Source organism: Triticum dicoccoides, chromosome 7B (genome assembly GCF_002162155.2).
Source record: "Triticum dicoccoides isolate Atlit2015 ecotype Zavitan chromosome 7B, WEW_v2.0, whole genome shotgun sequence".
Classification (NCBI taxonomy): Eukaryota; Viridiplantae; Streptophyta; class Magnoliopsida; order Poales; family Poaceae; genus Triticum; species Triticum dicoccoides.
Window position 1 is genome coordinate 424449614 of NC_041393.1, and position 8154 is coordinate 424457767.

The following is an 8154-nucleotide window of genomic DNA, read 5'->3' on the forward strand; positions in this document are numbered from 1 at the left end:
GTGTGTCACTAACGCGTGGGCCACCCCCTGACACTTTTAGCTAGTATTAGTTTAACACTAATTAACCTAGGTTAGTTAGCTAATTAGTTGCTGACAAGTGGGCCCCGACCCCACAAACAGTTTAGTTAGAATTAACTTAAGGCTAATTAACTTGGTTAATTAGTTGTGCCACTGACCAGTGGGACCCACTGGTCAGGTTTGACCTGGACGACCCCGCTTGACCTGCTGAGGTCAGCATGACGCAATGCTGACGCAGTAAATGATTTTCTGGATTTAAAATAATCCAGGAAATATCAGAAAATATCCTAAACTTCTAAAAATCATAGAAAATAATCTATAACTCCAAATAAAATAAATTATATATGAAAAATGATCAGAAAAATCCAAGGAATCTGTTTATGGCATTATCATGCATGTTTGAACAACTTAAAGCTGCTGTATACAACAATTTGAATTAACGACATTTGAAATGTCATATATGGAGTTTGAATTTGAATCTTAGATTCAAATCAACTCCATTTAACCTGCTGCTAGTTGCATTAGCTCAAACCACAGGATATTGCCATGTCACACTCATGCATCATATTGTTGCATTGCATTGATTGTGTTCTTTCTCTGTTGCCGGTGTTTGTTCCCCCTCAGTAGACGTGGTTCCGACGATGAGTTCGATGACACCGATGAAGAACTATATTATCTTCAGAAGTGCCAGGCAAGCAAAACCCCCTTGTTCATTCCAATACAATCCCACTCTCTTGCTCCTGCTCTCTTTTACTGCATTAGGACAACAACGATTCAACTGTTACATGTTGCGGTAGTTGAACCCCCTTTCCTCTGCATGACCTGTCATTGCCACAGTAAATAGATGAAACCCACCAGCATGAGTAGGAGTTGTTTGAGCCCTTATGTGCCTACTCATTCATGCTTGTTTGTCATGCCTGCTACTGCTTAGAGTTGAGGCAGGTCTGATTCATCGGGGATGAATCGGAGGTGTGTGAACATGTCCTACTGTGTGTGAGCTAAGTGTGTGAACACGATTTGGTAAAGGTAGCGGTGAGAGGCCATGTAGGAGTACATGGTGGGTTGTCTCATTGAAACCGTCCTCAGGAACTGAGTTCTGTGTTTGTGATCCATGAACAGTTACTACCGCACATTGGGTTCCGGTAACTCGACCCCTCTCGACTTATTAATCAACATGATCTCTGTCCAGGAGTCAGGAGTTGCAACTAGTTTCTGGTGTTTGTAGGTAGTGTTAGTAGTCTACCAAGTGGCACCCGGTACAGGTGGGCTTGGGACAGACTAGGCACCGTGGCATGGTGTTCCAAGCATAGATCCACCCGTTGAGGTGGGCTTGGGAACCCTGCTCACATCGTTTGGGGCCGTGAGCGACACCCCGGTCGGATCTCCTGGCGGATGGAACCCGAATAGGAGATAAACCTGGACAAGAGACTTGTGTGGTTAGTCAGCTCGTGGCCGACTCCCTCGCCAGGCTTCCGCTTGAAGGTTGCCGAGATACACGAGGTGTACATGGCGGTAAGTGGCGAGAGCGTGTGTGAAGAATTACACCCCTGCAGGGTTAATATGATCTATTCGAATAGCCGTGTCCGCGGTAAAGGACTTCTGGGTTGCCTGTACAGTTCATAGACAAGTGAAAGTGGATACTCTAAAATGCGCAAGATAAGCATGAGTGCTATGGATGGCGTTCTCATAGGGATACGTGAGCGGATCCATAGTGGTGTATTGATGTGGTGAATATGTGGACTCGTGTGCGCCACCTCAGAAGAGTTACTTGCAGTCGTAGTTCAGGATAGCCACCGAGTCAAAGCTGGCTTGCTGCAGTCAAACTCCACCCCCCCCCTTTGTTGATAATGATGCATATGTAGATACTTCTGATGTAAGTCTTGCTGGGTACATTTGTACTCACGTTTGCCTATTTTATGTTTTTGCAGAGAGACTTTAGTCTCGCTAGTAGTTCCACGTGGACTTCGATGTTTAGCTTGTTACCTCAGCTACGATCTTGTGCCCTCGGCAGGATCTGGTAGATAGTCAGGCTTCTCAGCCTTTTTCATTTGAAGATGCCTGTACTCAGACATGTTGAGCTTCCGCTTGTGCTTTGACTAGTACGCTCTGAATGTTGGGTCATGAGACCCATGTTTGTAATATCTCGCTCCTCGGAGCCTATTGAATAAAATACTTGAGTTGTAGAGTCATGTTGTGATGGCAGCTTGTATTTGCACATATCGAGCATATTGTGTGTATGTTATTGAAATGCTTGGTATGTGTGGGATCTGACTATCTAGTTGTTTATCCTTAGTAGCCTCTCTTACCGGGAAATGTCTCATATTGCTTCCACTGAGCCATGGTAGCTTCCTACTACTCCTGAACACTTAGGCTGGCCGGCATGTGTCCTTCTTCGTTCCTGTGTCTGTCCCTTCGGGGAAATGTCACGCGATGAATATCGGAGTCCTGTTAGCCCGCTACAGCCCGGTTCACCGGAGTCCTGCTAGCCCAATGCTATAGCCTGAATCCACTCGCTGATGACCGACATGTTCGATACTGGGTCATGGATGCTTGTCCATGTAAGTTTGTGCCACTTCGGGTTTACGACTAGCCATGTCATCCCAGGCTCCTTATCATATGGATGCTAGCGACACTATCATATACGTGTGCCAAAATGCGCAAAGGGTCTCGGGCAAAGGTAAGGCGACACCCGTGGGAATACCATGCGTGAGGCCGCAAAGTGATATGAGGTGCTACATGCTAGATCGATGTGGCATTGAGTCGGGGTCCTGACAGCTTTGGTATCAGAGCTTGACTGCCTGTAGGATTACCAAGCCAAACTGGTCGAAGTTGAGTCTAGAAATGCTTTAGTTATATGTAGGGGAATTGATTGTGGGATGGAACGTAAGGCTCTTTTTACTCCTATACCTTCATGCCTTCTGATCCGAGTCATCCTATCTTTCCTACGGGTTAAGAAACTAGGCTTTCTCTTCTTTCTATCAGGATCACGTGTTACTATTCAGTAGACCCATAAGATTGTTGGACTTAAGCCTCAGTTCGGTTTCTACTACCTCCGGGTGTTCGTAGTTGGTCTCGGTACCTTGATATTGTGATTCTGAGTGGTTATGCCACCATGTCTACAGTATGTTTCAAATCTTTTCGAGCATTTACAACCGTTATGTTGTCCGAGTCATCCCAGGTTTCTAGATAGTTTGATGCACTTGCAATCATTCCTCCATGTTCCTGATGTCCATTTGGGCCAGGTCTATGTTGCCTCGGCGTATATGTTGAAGCCATTATTATGACCCTAGGTGTCTTAGGGAGTCACCTAGTAATCTAGCAATGCTTGTATTCCCAGTGTGATGATTCTGGCCATCATTCTCGAAAGCATCTCGTGATGCCACTTAGTTAGTAGGCATTCTATTCCTGGGTTCTTGACCCAAGATTCACTCTACTTATCTCATGTTGATAGTGTTTCTCATACCTTTAGGATATTAGTAACCTTTGCGATAGTCATGGAGGTCTGTGGTACCTCCTCCTTCCAAATACCATGAACTACTAATGGCAGAAGTTCCTCGTTGAACTGGATGATGACAACCAGAGTGCTCTTGATGAGTTCTCGGTTCTATGTTGTGATTCTGCCAGTTCTTCCTCTTCAGCATGGGTTATCCGGAAGAAATATGTTGAACTTGTTCGACATACTAACCTATGCATCCACAACTCAGAAAGATATATGTTCCTTTGAGTTGTCCCTCTGTAGTTGTATTCCGTTCCTTGTCTATCAGTTGATAACCAAGTTTATGGCGTGCATTCATGTTATCGATGCCTATTATTCTTGTGGTCCATTGAGCCATTCTTTTCCAGAATGACTAGGAGAAACAAACTCCAGCACCTCATCCATTTCTTGGACTGGTCAAAGTATTTGTATTCCGCAGATCAAAAAGCCAATCCAGCTTTTGTTCTGTTCTACCTCGGAGTATTACCCCCTTTATGTCAGGATTGTCATAGGAATTGCAGCATCTCTCATGAATTCTTGACGTAGTGATACTCTCTCCATCATTATTCATTTCTTGGTTCCTGTGTTGTTGCAACCGGAATGTCGACAAGTGAATCGTGATGTGTGAAATCAATACTCCTAGAAACCTTGTTGCTTGGTAGTTAAAGGACAATAATTTCATTCTTAGCATGTTGGTTCTTAAATCATCATTCTAAGATAGATTGTGCTATCTAGTCCTTATTTTCGGTGCACCTTTCGATCAATGAGTTAGGGCTATGCAAATCCCTTGCTTATTTTATCATCTCGTCTTGCCCTGAATAGCAAGATTGTTCTCAAGCTTAGTAACATATCGGTGGTTCGTGATGTTCCGAGTATCTTCTCGGAAGTATTACCAGGTTGTCACCTGACCACTATGCTGAGCTCGTGATCAAGTTGGTTTTCCTCCAAACCACCCATTCTCCAAGAATCTGTGTTGGATACCCCTGAGCTAGTTGGTTAAGCCAAACAACAACTTGGAGAGTTGGAAGATAAAAGTTTGTCCGACTTAGTTCATTTCAAGGGATATCTTGTATGTGTGTTGAAGAAAGTTGATATTTTCCTCGACTGACCCTCGTGATCAGTTATTGGACCTATCATTTTATCCAACCTTTGATTTGAGTATGGGCTATCATCAAATCAGACCAGAACCAACGATATTCGTAATGTTGTCTTACTCGTGGTTGATCCCTCGAGCATACACCATTATATCTTTTGGGTCTGACCAATGCTATCACTTGTTCACATAATTGTGGAATTCCATTTTGATGGAAACCTAGATAAATTGTTGTTGATCCCATCGACAACATCTTATCTTTTCCTTAATTTTGTTGAACATTAAGCTAGTGTTGGAAACTTGTGTAAGCATTTTCTTCATGACCCGTTTGTGAAGCATATGCTTGGATGAAAAGAAGTGACTTCCTCTAATTCATGTGCATCTGATGCAAGTTGCCGCCGTGAATTCGAGAAAGCATGTTTTTACCTCCTCTGGAATCATTCCAAGTCAGTTATGCATGTGCGAAGTATTCCGTGATCTGTTAGACTGATCATCTTCATTCCATATGAATTCCCTAGCACACCAAGCCACTAACTGATTTGTTCCAGGAAAAGGAATTCCTTCAAAAGAGCTAATCCGGACTTATGTTAGGACTTCGATATCCTCGTTGATGGTTCCCAACCAGAACTCGGTAGTGTTTAACTATAAGACTACTACGTGGCCATGCTTGTCTGGGACAACGTGTTCACATGTTTGTAGCAGAACCAACTCATGTTTTGGAGCTTACTACCATAGTCCATCTCCCAAGAATCTCGCAACGTCGCCTCCTCGATTTGTGTTGCAAACTTTCATTTTTCTTTCTAGACTCGATGAGTCTGGAATATTCTGACACCAACCAGATCTGAATCTCAGGCAGATTTGATGGTTGGAATGTTTCCCAAGAACTACAATATTGGTCTCTCTATAACCGGTAAAGTGGATGTCGTGGCCAACACACCCAGTCGGAAGACCTGTTATTGTAATATCTTGACTGAAGAAGTTGGCCACCTCCCCATAAGGACTTCGTAGGATTTATTCCCTAGTTGTGCCTTATGATTTTTGTGTTCCGAAGTCCGATCTTTTACTTGATGTTCTAGATGTCCAACCATCTCTATGAATGGGTTACGCTAGCACATCAAGGAGAACATTAGAAGCAGAGAGCTAAATGTCTCTCCGTCGATCATCCAGATTTTGTTTCCTTGGCCCCGCCAAGGTGAAATATGAGAAGGTGTTATCTTCCTTTGCATCTGCATCTTCCACGGGTATTCATCATGGTAGTACGTTGTGTTGCCAGGAACCTTGACATGGATATTGGTAAAACCTTGATGAATATGGAAATGCCCAAGTTCTTGAGAGCATGCACAAGCGCTAGGTGTTAGCACCGACACTAACTGGGATTGCTCCCAGTTCTCTTCGGTTAGGCTATAACTTTTCAACAGTTGGCTCACTCTCTACTGTTAAGCTCCTCCCCAGTTACCAAAATTATTCCCAGCATTGGCATTTTGTTCCCAGCCTGCACCGCCAGTGTGCCATTCTACCATGGGTCCCATCCATTTCCGGTGATAAGCAAAATCATCCATTGCGTTGTCTTCTACAAGTTAATCCACATCATCCATACTAGTCCGAGTATGTCATTCTACCGAACTCCTCCAAATGATCGATTGTGATTTGCCTTAAGCTGGTATAAAGAGTTTCAATGATCTTTGAATCAAAGGTAATTCTTTTTGCCACTTAAGGGATGATTCTACGAGTCACCTCCTCTAAGATATCTCGTTATGGTATCATGGCAATTCAACTCCTCGCTACGTTGACAACTGTTCACCACCTTGTTAAGTGTGAAACTGTTGTCTACCTAGTGAACCTTCCTCATCTGTTTCACTCCATCCCTTTGGATGCTTGCTTCGTGTCTCAGCTTGCGAGATGTATTAATGTCTCACTCCGTGAGTTGATCCTGAGTTGTTCGATGTTCGAGAAGATCGATCTTGCTAGAGTTTTTCCCTTTCCTCTCATTGTCATGTTGGTTGGAGCTCTCAGAGTAAGACATCAAGACAATGATGGTGATCGAGTCAACGTTCTTATGAAGTGCCACCTGGATTGTGAAGATCATGTTAGTTTGTGTTCCCTCTTCATCTTACCCTATGCTTGAATCTCGGGACGAGATTCTTGTTTAGTGGGGGTGAGTTGTCACATCCCTAGTTCTGGTATGCTCTGAGCTAGCTAGTCATGTGTTGGATCATCTTTAATTTCTCCTAAACTTGAAATGGGGGATGTTCAAACCCTAGCATAAAAAGGAATCCACCAGGTTCAACTAAAATATTTTTCAGTTAACCCAAATGGCCTTCAAAAAATGTTCATCATTTTTGGTAATGCTGGAAACAGCAACCAAAGGTGATGCACATTTTTGCATGACATTTTGGATTGTTGAATTAACACATATTCTATTTTGAATTGGAGCAAATAAATACTATAAATACTTTATTGCTCCAATAATTCTGATTTTTGTTGAGGGTCTTTGGAATAATCCTTTTAGTCCCTGCAAAATTTATCAGAAGCAACAAAATTAGTTTGGTTCAAAAACCAAATTAAAAGAAATGTCAGAAATAGAAAACAGAAACAAAATAGAGTAAGGAGAAACTCACCTGGCCTCACCCACCAAAGCCCACCTGGCCGGCCAGTTGGCCAGCCCAGCCCACCTGGCCCCTCCCCTATCATCTTCCTCCTTGCCAGGAGGACGAGCGCGTGGCCGCAGCGCGCCGGCACGCGCCCGACCACCTCCACCCTGCCTGCATGTGTCCTCGTCGCCTGGATCTCTCCCGCGTAGCCACACCCCCCCCCCCAGGCCTACCACTCTCTCCCCGTGCCCCTCTCCCTCCTTTGTCTCTCTTCCTCGCGCCTTCGAGCACACCCAAGACCGTCGCTCACCGTACCCAGGGCCACCGGGCCTCCCACGCCCCTCCATCGTGTCCCACTGCTCTGCCGTCGAACACCGCACCCTCAAGTCGGAGATCACATCGCCGGATGCCCCGTGACGCCGCCTTGGAGCTCATCTTCAACCTCCTGCACCGAGCGTCGCCGTCGCCGATTCGCCGTCACCAGCGCGTCCGCGAGCTCTTCGACGATTCCATCGGATGCGCTGTGAGCTTCCCGTCGCTTCCCCCTAACCCCGTGATGTTTTTCTCATCGTAGCCGCCTTTTCCATCGGAGCCGAAGCTCGCCGGCGCCATGCCTCATCGCCGCCGTGGACACAGCCGCTGCAGCTTGCAACAGAGCACGCCACTGCACTCCGCGTGCTCCCATGAGCCTACCGCACCCACTAGCTCGTCCGGAAACTTATCCCCGCGTCCAGTTCGTGCTCGCACGAACTCTGGCTGCCGCAAAAGTTGCCGCCGCCGCCGATTTAGTCCACTCTGGCACGAGTTGTTGCCGTCGTTGGATGCGCGAGACTCCCAGCTTTCCGTAGCCGCAAACCACGTCCAAAACTGAGCCCTATGGGCGTTTCCCGAGCACCTCCACCGTCTCTGGCGTCGCTGGCGACAAGCCGTCGACCAGGTCCGGCGAGGTTGACTCGTTTGACCAGGGTTTGACCTCC